A 13,126-nucleotide genomic window follows, 5' to 3' on the forward strand; every position below is an offset into this window, starting at 1 on the left:
TAGAATAGGGAGGCAAAGATCCTGCTGGTCCTTTCAGCCCTGTTTGCATCCCCCAGGCACCAGAGGCTTGGCATGGCCCAGGCTGGTGAGTCTATGCTGTGGGTTGAGTAGCCAACCCTGTCCTTCTGAGCAGGTCCCCTTCTTCTTTGGGACAGCCACCTGCTTTTCCATGGCTTTAACGCTGCTGCTGTGAAGGGCTGTGCTGGCCACAGGGATGCTCAGCACCATGGAGCCACAGACGAAGTGGGTGCCACCAGGTGCCTTTCTCCTGCGGGCTCAGCAGGAACCTCACACTTTGGAATTAATTTACGGATTTTTTTTCTCTTTTCCTCTTGCCAATTTATCTCTCGAGTTTTCTAGGCCAGCTGTCCTCCTTTATTATCCTCACGCTACCTATTTATCTCGCCTGTCCCTTCTCCTCCCCGCTTCCCTCCCCTTGCTTTGCCTGTCCGCTGAGCTCCTGCCCGCCAGCAAAAACAAGGCACGGTGGCGGAGCGTGACAGCTCCCGCTGGAGCCACATCATCCCGACAGCCGGGGCCGACTCAGCAGAGCCATCCTCTGCCGCTGTCCCTGCACACAGCCCGGGCTGCAGGGAAGGTGTCCCAGCACCCGGGACAGCGCTCTCTGCTCTGCCGGGAGCGGTCCCCAGCACCCGGGACAGCGCTCTCCGCTCTGCCGGGAGCAGCACCCGGGACAGCGCTCTCTGCTCTGCCGGGAGCAGTCCCCAGCACCCGGGACAGCGCTCGCTGCTCTGCTCTGCCCACTCTGGAAGTGCGGGAGGAAGGCGCAGCCATCCTCATCTTCAGTGTGTTCTGTGCTCAGCACAGCTCCTGCCCCACCACCGGCTGGCACCCACCTCATTTGACAGCTCCAGGGGCAGAGCCAGGGCACTGCTGCCCCAACAGATGCTGCAGAGCATCTTTCCTGCAAGTGCCTGGTTGTGGTCACTGTGCTTTGACACATGGCTGTGGTGGAGACAGAGCAATCTGTTAACTGTTGTTTTTATTATATTTGGAGCTAATAGCATCCTGCAGTTTTGTGTTCTGTTTTGGGCATTTTTTCTTCAGAGACAGGGGTGGGATTGTGGGAGCGTTTGTGGGGGATGGTGGTCAGGACAAACTCAGGTGCTCTCTATATTCTGATCTTGAAGTTTGCAGCTTATTGTGTAGGATGTGGGTATAAAGGGCCCTGCCAGGAGCTGGCAGATGCAGCTCACAGCAGTGCAGAAAGAGAGTGGGGGGGTAGTAAGAGTTCTAAGAGATAAGAGAGGGAGGTAAGGGAGTGAAATAAGAGAGCGATTTTCTGTTTAAGATACAATATTCTTGAATGTTGACTATTCCAATTTCCTCTAACCAATCTAATACAAGATACAAATTCTTTAACGTTTGCATACAACCTTTAGGAATCACTACATTACCATGTTTTACTGCTTTCTTATCTCTAAACCTTATCTTGGACCCTTCCTGTCATGTCTGGAGAGTGTCTCTGCTTCTCTTTGGTACTTGCATCATCTGGCATTATCTAAACAAAGGGAGGAGACCTTCAAGCATCCACATTGTTGCTCTCAGCCACACAGTTGAAAACTGCTACCATTTCTATCTTGATTATGGTTTCCATATTCTCAAAATCTTTTGCTGGGCAATCATAAGATTTTTCTGTTTCATCCTTCCCAACATGGGATGGAGGAGATGAAAGTCCTGGCCAAGGGTGGCTGTGGATGCAAAGCAGAGCCTAGGGGCTGATACATGGCCAACCAACAGCAACAACAACAGACCCCCAAAACAAAAAACCCCACCCCAAAACAAATCAAACAAAAAACAAACCCAAAAAGCCAAACCAACCAACTGACAAAAACTGGCCCCCAAAACCTCCAAATACAGCCAATACTACTGCTAATAATAATAAAAACTAAAATGTCAATTCTTTGTAGCTCAGGTATTATAAACAGCTCCCTGGTTTAATTTAGCCCCTGCTTCTCCTTCTGCTGCCCTCCAGCCATGAACAAACCAGATGGAGCCCTCAGTCAGAGGACGACAATGGGAGTAGGTGTAGGAAACCCTGCACCAAAATATCCTGTGCATAATTTTCTTCCCTCATATCCCACATGCCAGCTCTATCCCACAGCAGAGCTCTCATCTGAAATCAGACATGCTGAGCAGAAACAGCCTGATGCTTCAGAGATGTGCCTTCAGAGCCTGCAGAGAAACTAACCCTTCATTGCCCACAGCTGTAGGACACAGATGTGCCTCAGCCTGGCCTTTTCCAGATGCATATTGTGTGTGTTTTAGAGCTTCTGGGGAGCTCCAGGCTTGCATGTGTATTGTGTGCCAAGATAGCAGCACACACAGATTGCCAGGGAAGGGCCAGAGGGCTGATGTAGGTGAAATGTTGTAGCACAGCTGAGCTACAAGCTCCTGGCCTCTGGGGCAGGGCTGTGCAAAGCCACAGCTCTGCTTCCAGATGTGCAGAACATCACCAACCCCTCTGGCAAGAGGAGCAGGAAGGAAATTGAGATTGAACTGTACTTTCCCAATCTCACTGACTCCTTCTCCATCATTCTGGCACTGTCAAACCATGTCACGATCCTCCTGACAAGCTTTTGGGGTAAAGGCAAAGGAAAAGCAAGTAGTCAAATTTATTTTCACTTCTGGAAGCAACAGGACAGTGGTAGAGCCTTTGATGCCTTGTTCAGCTTGGCAGGCAGAGATGTTCCAAATGGCTCTGACTCAGCACAGCTGGGGACCTTTATGAGCCACATGTGGAGTGTTCAGTGAGGCCCTCAATGGAGAGCACAAAGGGCAGTGTCCCACCTGCCTAGAGACTTAGAGAATTAAAGGAGGCTTAATCAGCATGAATCCCACTGGAAAAAAGTAAAAATCAGCAAAAGCTGTTTGGAAAAGGCCCTACCTGGTGATTTGAAAATGTGGATGCCTGCCTTGGATGGGCAGGGAGGGTGTGGGAACTCCTGAAGCATATGGAGATATGAATTGTCCATCAGGAAATGGACACCCCAAGCCAGAAAGTTCTGGAGGGGAAGGCGACCTCTCTCTGCTCTGCTTAAATCTTCAGGGCTGGTATAAGTAGTGAACAGGGTAACTGTGCTCTCACCTCCCAAAATAGAAGTAAATTTGGGGTCTGGAAGGAGAAAGAAAGAGAGTGAAGAGGGATTTTTGACAAAGAATAACCTTAAGCTGAAGGAGGGTAGATTTAGATCAGATATTGGGAAGAAATTCTTTGTTGTGAGGGTGAGGATGCCCTGGCACAGGTACCCAGAGAAGCTGTGGCTGATTTTGGATCCCTGAAGGTGTCCAAGGCCAGGTTGGATGGGGCTTGGAACAACCTGGGATAGTGGGAGGTGTCCCTGCCCCTGCTCAGATGGTCTTTAAGGTTCCTTGCAGCCCAAACCTTTCTGTGGTTCTCTAAATCCTTAGGTTAAGCTGAGCAATTGCAGTGAATCATTCCAGTGGCAAGTTACCCTGTGTTCTTGTGGGACCTGATCTTGTCTGGGATGCTACACAGGAGAGACAAAAGCTCAGGAAAAATAAGTCAATGGAAAGTGTCTCATGCCATGCAGAAACAGGACCTGCATCTTTTTGCTGATGGAACAAAGTGCCTCCATCTATGTCCTCAGGGCCTAATTCCATCTCCAGAAAATAGGCTGAGTGCACCAATGAAGACATCATTTTTCAGGACCCTTGCTCATGATGGCCTGGTAAAATTGTTATTTTTAAGGTGGCCAAATTTTGGAGAGAGAGAGATAACAAATTTTGTACTAGCAAGGGACTGCAGAGGCTGTGGGTGACTGCACTGTTTGATGCTATTGTGCTGGGCTCAGGGCTGAAAGGGGCTGGTAACCTCTAGGAGGATTAGAGGGAACATGGAAAGGAAAACCCTGAATTTGGATTAAGGATGTTTAAAAGTCTCTTGTATCAGCAAGCTCTTTTCTCTGGGAGAGATTAGGAGTGCAGCTTCTCTCGCCAGTTCTGTTAATCTGGTCTCCATGGAAACAGGATGATGTTAGTGGTGACACACTCCCCTAAATGGCTTCTCTGCACCTGTGTTAAGGGGGGAGACTGGCTTTGGTTTGTCCCCCAGCCTGGTTAGTTTGTCCCCTGTCAGTCCCTGTCAGCTGCTGCTGGGGGATTTTTTGCTGCTGGTTTTGTGCTAGTGGGATCTGCACCAGCTCCCCCATGCTGCAGAGATTTTGCTGGAGAATTCACAGACAGGCTCATGCCTCCACACTGAACCCAACCAGCCCAGAAAAAGCCACAGACTGTCACACAATCATGTTTTTGCTAGTGCTCCTCAATGGGACAGGCTGGGGCTGTTTTGCAAATGTCTCCCACCCTCCTACACTGCCCAGGGGTGACCAAGTGACTTCCTTATGGTGACATTACATGCATGTCTCTGGGATCTGCTGCAGTGACCAATACATGGACAAGACATTGAGCAAGAAGTTGGGAAATTTGCCCTGTCTTAAAGCAAACCCAGCCTTGCAAAGCCCAGCCAGCAATAAGCACTGAGCTGGGCCAGCTTTGCTCTGTGCCTGACTGTGCAGGGGACAGAAGAAAAGCCTGTCCCAGGTATTTGCCTCAAAATGCAACCTGGATGTGCTAATGTGGCCATCCAGGCTGGGGGGGAAACGGTGGGTGGCTTGTAAACGTTCCCTGCATCTTTCTAAATCCCTTTTCATCCTGAGTCACACGCAGAAGAGCGTGGGTGAGCGAGAGTAGGCAGAGGGAAAGGGGTGGTGGGGCTGCATGAATTTGGATATGCACATCAGCTATCAAACACAGTGCAAAATTGCTGTGAAAGCAATGAAAAAAAAGATAAATTTCGTGTCACAGTCTTTAGATGATGAGCTACTGCTGTTACTGCTTTCTGTGTTAGTGGAGTTAAAGTGGGACTTGCTTGTTGAGATTAGCAAGGAATCTTCTGCACCTCTTCTCTCCTCTTCCTAACCCTCTCCTCTCTCTCTCCCCATTGCTCCACAGTTGCATTTCCCAGTGGATCTCAGTCAGGTGTGTGGGACTGCTGCTGCCTCTAGACCTTTCAGGTCAGTCATGGGTTTGGCTAAAGAAAGTTGAAACAAAGAAAACAAAACATAGATGACCTTTATGTCTGTCTGACTCCAGCTCATGCTTCCAAAACATTTTATGCCATCAGCTAATTCCACATAGATCTAGAACTGTGTACTTGAAAACATCATGAAACTGAAGAGTGGAGTGAGACACTTTATCAATGGTCCTGTTGGCCTCACTGTGAGCTCAGCCCTAAATCAGACCTCAGAGATTTTCATCCCAGAAACTCCACAGCAATCCCATCTTCCCTCGCAGAGCAGCTCACTGGCTTTCCTGGGGCCACCTGGAATTGCACCAGAGCAAATCCCTGGGTCTTCTCTGTAAATCCCATTGCCTTTTCAGCCTATGTGACAGTTTCCACAGGAAACAAGTCTAGTCAAAACAGCCACTTCAGATTTAATCTATGAATGATGGCTTAAATTGAAATTAAAAACCTGCTCCCACAGTCCAGTGCAACCAACACCAGGAAGCCTGTGGAAACTGGCTGTGAGAGACAGGGCTCTGCACACCTGCCCAGGGGGCCCTTCCTCACCCTGAGAGCCTGGGGAGGGGTCCTGCAGCCTCATGTACCATGTAAGGAGTCATTCTATTCCAGAAAGCAGGCAGCTCCCAAGTGGGCTATACCTCAGCAGTTGTAATTTGTCCCAGTTTATAAATAAGATGCTTTTCCTGGACTGCCAGGTCTCAGCGACATCTACAAGGCAAGCTGTGATCTCTGTGGCCTGTGAATCATCTCTGATAATGGAGATCCTGCTGCCTGACTCCTGCTTTTGTCAGCTGTACAGCACCAGGGTGTGGATGCACCCAGAGAGAGGTCCCTGGCACTAGGGCAAAGGAAATGATTTCTTCCCTCTGGAGCAGAGCCCTGGTGGAGATCACCTCGGGGGGCTCTTAAGGACACAACAAGCTGGTATTGTTCATCTTTGCTTTCCCTGAGAGGCATTCCTACCTCCCTAACCCAATCTGGGGAAGATTCAGCCTTTTCCTAGCACCATTAAGTCTGATTTTTCCCCTCTCTTGCCCTTGGAACTGTTCAATGTCTGGCCTATGTGCAATAGCCTCCAGCAATAAGGGGAAAACTTTGGGTCTCAGCATCTACTTCTGCTTCTCCCTCTGGAGCATCAGCATTCCTGGCCTCCATCCCTGGAATCAGTTCAGAACCCAGATAAATCTGCTCTGTGCACCAGTGTCCTCTTTGCTGTGGCCACGGGAGTGCTGCCCTTTGTCAAAGTGAATATGGCATCAAAAACTGTGGGGATTAGCAATGGCCATGAGCTGCACCTTGCAGGGAGGCTGAGAGCCCTTCTAGGGAGCAGCACTCAGGTGATGATGCTGGAGGCACTGGCTGCTGGGTGAAGTGTCTTGGGTGCTCTGCCTGCACTGCACCCATCTGGCACAGCTGACAGGGTGTTGCTTCCTCTCTCTGCATCTCCTTTGCAGCCAGGATAACAACACCTTGTGGGGGTGAGGGTAGATGTTCTTTGGCATTTGTCATCTATTCCCCTGCAAGCTCCCTGGGGAGCCTGTAAATAAGTGAGGGGCTGTGATTCAGCAGCCACTGGAGGAGAAGCAGCTGTCACTGTGTCCATTCCATGATCACTTCAAAACCCTCAAGTCTTTATTTGATTTGTGGTTTTGCATTAAATTTGAAAAAACCTCCTCCACAAGGGGAGCAGGAGAAGGATGCTGTGGATGGAGCCACTGTGGGAGCAATGCAGCCCCTGGAGTGATTGCAGGCTCCACCACAGCACCTTCCCTCCTCAGTGATGTGCACCTGCTCTTATATTTCTCTCCCCTTCTGTTTGCTCTGGTGGGTTTTCCTGATGCCTGTTATTGCTGGACAGGGAGAGGCAGTAAAATAAATTGTTCAGTCCAAGCTTGTGGAGAAATGAGCAGGTGTCTGGCTGTGTTATCAAGGCAGCAATGCTTTCACATCTCAGTGATGGGACCAGTCTGAGACTGAGTGATCAGAGCAAAAAGCACAACTGTGTTCACCTCGAGGGTCTGAGCAGCGAAATTGCAGCTTGGATTTAGGTTCAGGTTGCTGAGCTTGACCCATTTAATTCACCCAGTGCTTTGGGGCTTTTTTGGCAGTCATGGTTTTGTGGGGCTGTGTGGGGCTGCACCTGCTGGGACATGCTGAGGGGAAGGTCCTTTCCTGTGTGTGGATGAACTTCTGGATGAAACTACAGAATAGAAGCATCTCTGCTTTCTGTAGGGTTTCTGTAGGGTTTCTGTGGTCTGCCCTCTGCTAAAATGGCCTTAATGAAGGCCCTGGTTTTGTCCCTGTTTGGGAGGGAGGGTGTTTGTCTGTCCCTGGTGTCAGGATGGGTTAAAATGTGCTGAGCAGGGTTGTCCATTTCCCCACTGGTGTTTTGTGGGAATGGGAATCAGTTTGCCCCCAGGGTGGTGAACATTAACCACAGCAGCATGTCTGCCCTGGGAGATCCTACTGACTCCATGTGGACCCAGCAGCAGCACTGAGCTCCACCACTGGCTCAAAGCCACCTAAACATCAATTCTGTGATGTCTCTGCAGCTTGGTGAGTGACAACCCCCTCTGTGCCCTGGATGTGAATGTGGAAACTGCCACAGAGGCACCACAGGCTTCTTCTGAAGCACAACCAGGGTAGAGGGAAGATCCCTTGGCCAGGTCACCCTGCAGCTCTCCCTGTTTCTAATGAAGACTCATTCCTGATGGACACTCAGCCCTTCATGCTTTCAAGCCAACAAAAAAAAAAAAAAAAAAAAAAAAAAAAAAAAAAAAAAAAAAAAAAAAAGGATTAAAAAAAAAGAAAAAGAAAAAATGGTAAAAAGCATAGAGGAGGAGAAAGAGACAAAATGATATATTTTTGTTCACTCTCCCTCTCCTTCTTCATTCCTTTGAGCCATTTTTAACCCAAGCTAATTCAGCTGGAAATATTAATAACCCTATGAGGATGCCACCTCCTTGTAATGAAGTGTAAAGGTCACTTCTGCTCAAATCACACAACTCTTTCATTTTGTTCTCTGCAAGGAACAGCTCCTCTCTTTAATTATTCAGTTTGCTTTTTTACTGCAGCCGCTGCTCTCTTGTCTCTAATCTCTGACACTTCCCCATTATGCAAGTCCCCAGGAGGATGGGCCATGTCACCTGCTGGGTCACCACCAGGGCCTGGATGTTGGGAGCAGCAATTGGGATCTGCCAATTGGGATCTTCTCCCTACTGGGGGGAAGGAGAGGCTGGATGTGGAGAAGAAGAGTGACTCGTGGGTTTCAGTGCTGTTCCTTTGATGGTGTGAGTTGGCTGGTGTTTCTTCAGGGTGCAAAATGTGTTAATTTTTGGTTGAGTTGAATCCTTGAGGTGCCAGTTGATGAGATGGATAGGAGAGGAGCTGGAGAGGAATTGGGGCATTTCTGTCCCCCTGATTTACCTGATGGGTGGATGGAGGTGGGAGGCTGTGGGATGGGAAGTAACCTCTGTGTGGTCAGTTCTCATTGAGGAAGGTATTGCTTGTGAAGCCCTAAGATGACCAAAAACCTCTCAGATCAGTGCAATACTCTCCATTCTCAGATGTCTCTTAGGCCATGATGTCCAGCCAGGGAGAAAAGAGGGAGAAATCACATCCTGCTGCAAGTGTGAGCATTCCTGGGACAGCCCATGGGAGTCACCAGCAAAGAAATGGGCAATGGATTTGTGGAATGCCATTTTCTAGGGATGAATCTGGGGTCACATGGAAGTTCTCCCCAGACAGATGCCCAAGAGAGGGCTGGGGAGCAAGGCACTAGGACCACTCTGGTCAGTCTGGAGCAGGGAAAGCTCAAGGGAGACCAAAGGGGCTCCAAAAGAGCCTGTGAGGGAATTTGGACAAGGATTTTTAGTGATGGGACAAGGGGTAATGGCTTTAAACTGACAGAGAGCTGGTTTAGATTAGATTTTAGGAAGAAATTCTTCCCTGTGAAGGTGGGCAGGCCCTAGCACAGGTGCCCAGAGAAGCTGTGGCTGCCCCTGGATCCCTGGAAGTGTCCAAGGCCAGCCTGGATGGGGCTTGGAGCAGCCTGGTCTGGTAAAAAGTGTCCCTGCCCATACCGGAGGGGCTGGACCAGATCATCTTTAAGATCCCTCCCAACCCAAATCTCTGATTCTATGATTTTAGTGGCTGAGGTGATTATTACACTAATTATTACCATAGCATCCTAAATAATTAATAACCATAATTAATTGTATAGGCCCAAGGGAGCAGAAACAACTTTTGTGGTGGCTGTAACCCCTCCCTCCCTTGAGCACTGCTCACTCCAGAACCTCTCTGCAGTGTTTTATCTCCCTGAATGTTTAAATGACTTGAGCAATTTGGGGTTTCCTCTGTTTCCCCATGGGACTCCTCACTCTCTGCTCTAATTATAACACCACAGCAGCTGTTAATGCCCACAAACAAACACAGGTCCTCGGTATCTGCAGTGAGTTAAGGTTTATATAATCATGTGAAGATTTGAGAGCTGAAAAGCTTTTCTCTGTGCACTGCATTAATCATTTAAAAGGAGCCTGACTGATGATTTTTGCATGTGTGTGTGGTTGTTTCCCTTTTTCCCCTGTGGAGTCCAGCTGTTGCTGGCTGTATGTGGAGTACTCAGCACCAACCAAAACATTGCCAAAGCCACAATGGCTTCTGAAAAACTCGTGTGGACACTCATTTGGTGATTCATTCAGGCAGGACATGGTCTGTGCTGGTAGAGAAGAAACATATCAGCCTCTGATGAGGATGTGGAGAAGTTTGAAAGCAAAACCAGTGAGATACTCCAAGTCAGAAATACAATTTAATAGGAAAAAAAAAAACAAAAACATGCAATTGTACAAAAGAAAAACCACTGACAGAGTCAGAATACAACCTGACACCCCGCTAGTCAGGGTGGTGGTAGCAGTCCAGATGAAGTGATCTTGTTGAAGTAGTGATCCTGTAGAAAGGTCTGATGACTCTTGTCCTCTGGAAACCAGTGGGTAAGGGCTGCCTTGGTGTTCCAAATCTCAGTTTTTTATCTAGGTAAGAAATGCTTGGCTCCTCCCCCTGGGTGGAGCATCGCCCAATGGGATGATGTAATTTTATCAGTCATGCAGTGAGATCATGCAGTGAGACTCAATGGCCCATTAACAGGAGATATCTCCTGGAGGAAGGATGGGTAATGGGAATGATAAAGAACATTGTCCTGTCTGGTTTTTAACAGCTGGCCCATGAGCAGAGGATATCTCCCACAGAGATAAGAATCACTGCCCCACCTGGTTTCAGCAGATGGTGATAGAATACAGACTTTGGGGCACATCCTGTATTGCATCCCAAGACAGGCGTGTTCCATGGTAGAAGTTTCACACTGAAAGTGTGTGACAGAACTGACACTGTCATTTCCAAATTACAGCTGACAAATGAAGCACAGAGACTTGGGGAGTCTAATAAAGAGCACAGCACTGATCAGCTCTTTGGCCAAGCATGGAGTCACCCTTTTCCAAGCTGGGACTGGCTTTGGGAGCAATGGCATCATGGTTAAATCAAGCTGGAGCTTTGGAGATGATATTACCCGAACACTGGGCAGCCATCCCTCACACAGCTGACACCAGCAGGAAACTGCTATCCACGATTTTGCACCAGCACCATCCCTCACTCCCTTCCCTTCTGTGAGCACTCCAGTGGATTGTTAACAGCAGTGCAATATGAGGAGCACACACCAGACTGGGGCACGGTTTGCTCCATGTGAAGCTACAATTGTAGCTTGGTTCCAGCTGGCAGGCTTATATGACCTTGTATCTATAAAATCTGATCTTAAACATTAATTCTGAATCCTCACATGGACATAAAACCCAGAGTTCAAAAGTTGCAAATTTTCAGACACAGGGGTGGAAAAAAAAATAGCTGTGAGGTTTTAGGTTAAAATGCAGAAAGGTTGGGCTGTGGTTTTGCAGATATGATTTCCATGCTGCCACCATCAGTGGTGGGGGCAGTTCAGCACCTCTAATGTCACCATCCTCCTTCCAAGCCTTTAAGCATGGCTCAAAGTAATGAGATTTAAGGATGTGAAAATGTCCTGGAAGAGCTAAGGAAAGATAATCAGGGCTAGTGTGCTGACAATGAGGGAAGAGGCTGAAAGTGGCAGGGGGCTATGGACTGGGTGATTGAAATTCAACTTTACACAGCCAACATTGAGGCAAATCAAGTCTTGTGGCTGAAGATGTGGTTGTTTTAATAATGTAGACATTGGAATTAGAAAGCAGAGCTAAGACAAGGGGTCTGTAAGTGGCCATGCTGTGGGTAATTGCTGCCCCAGACCTGTTTATTTGAAAGCATCTCTGCAGATACCAGCAGGAATTCATCAGCACCTGCGTGTGCTGGAGCCTTCTGGCCCCAGCCAAAGGCACTGCAATTAAGGAAAAAAAAAAAAGGCAGATTTTTCTCCTGGCTTTCCTTAATCCCCCAGATTCCTGGAGCAGTGCTGTCCTGCCCTGTGGACTGTGCTGCACAGGGACAGCCCTCACTGGGGTGCAGTCCTGAGCTCTGCCTTAGCTGTCTGTAAAGCAGCGGACAGATGGCACTGCCTGACAAATGCAGCCTTTCCTGCACTTCCCTGCTCCTTCCCACTGCAAATTGAGGCCTTAAAAAGGATTGATGGTGCTAACAACAACCTCACCCAGGAGGACTTTTGGAGGGATTAATGACCAGTCGCTGGGGAAAGGTTTAATGGTCCAAAGAGATCAGCAGTCTCAAGCCAGTTTATTAATCAGTTAAGGCCATTACCACTTAAAGGCTCAGCCTGGGGGGGGAAGAGGAGGCAGGGGTGGCAGTGATCCATCTCTGCACAGAAACAAGGCAGAGAAGGTGAGGAGATCCTGGAATCCAGTACACAAACTCACTGTGCTTCAATTGGTGTGGACTAGGATTTAGCAAAGAAATGCAAAGAGAAGATGATGTGGTGGCCTTGCTTCATTTACTTGTGATGCACTGCAGCCCATCTCATCTCTCGTGGCTGCAGCAGCTCCTGGAGAAGCCCACGGGCTTCCAGCCAGCTGTGCCTCCTGCAGTGGCCACCACACACCCCCAGACCCTGGGCTGTGGCTTGGGCAGTTGAGGACTACTGTTGTGAGAGGAAATTTATTTCTAACACCTTGTTCAGAGATCATTTTTCTGCCCTGGAGCATGAAAACTGAGGTTCTTATTATTTTTATCGTAGCAAGTCAAAGTGCAGAAGCTATTCTTATTCATATAAATGTCTAATCCTACTCTGATTCCTTCCAAGCTGCTGCATTTGCTTTGATTACTTTCCCCAGTTATAGCTAAAATAAAATTTGCAGTATAATAATCTGCTCAGACAATAAGCAATCCCTGAGATGAGGAGATGAGGGCCCTGCCAGGGACCCTCTCCCATTTCTGGGTGCAGGAGAAGCCTGGCTGTGTCCTGGCTGCCCTGGATTGCATGGAAGAACAGCAAAGTGTCTCAATCTATCTATTTCCTCTTCACTTGAGACCCCTTAAGGGTCATCTGCAGCAGGATCTCTGAATGCAGCATTGGTATAATGTCATTTTCTGGGCCCCAGGGAGGGAGAACAGTAGGAGTGCTGGTGAAGGAGACCTGCTCCCAGGTACTGGAGGTTTCTGGAGCAATTTTTGACTCTCTCCATGCAGTGGGACTGTGTAGGGCCAGGCTGGGTCTGGGAAATGTTACAGCAAGCTGCTAAGGGTGGTTTGGGGTCAGCAGGCTCTTTAATTGCTTGAAAGTGAGGTCCCTGTGCTTTATCCTCACAGAGGTTGTTTTAGGCCACCAACAATGTGATCTTCTGAGGAGAGCTCTGGCTTTGCTCTAGAATCTGATCTCACTGAGTTGTTTCTGTTCTGATACATTTTTAGGTGGCCGAAAATCTATATTATTTTTGGATTTTTTTTTCCTTTTTAAAATTTTATTTTCCCCTCTGTACTTGTTCCATCCAAAGTCATGAACTACATGTGAGGTCAGGCGAGTTACCTGCATTCATCAACTGCATTTTTGGAGTAAAACCTCTTCTAAAGTCACATCCAGCTTTTCTTCCT

This window comes from Erithacus rubecula, assembly GCF_903797595.1.
Source record: "Erithacus rubecula genome assembly, chromosome: 15".
NCBI classification, from domain to species: Eukaryota; Metazoa; Chordata; class Aves; order Passeriformes; family Muscicapidae; genus Erithacus; species Erithacus rubecula.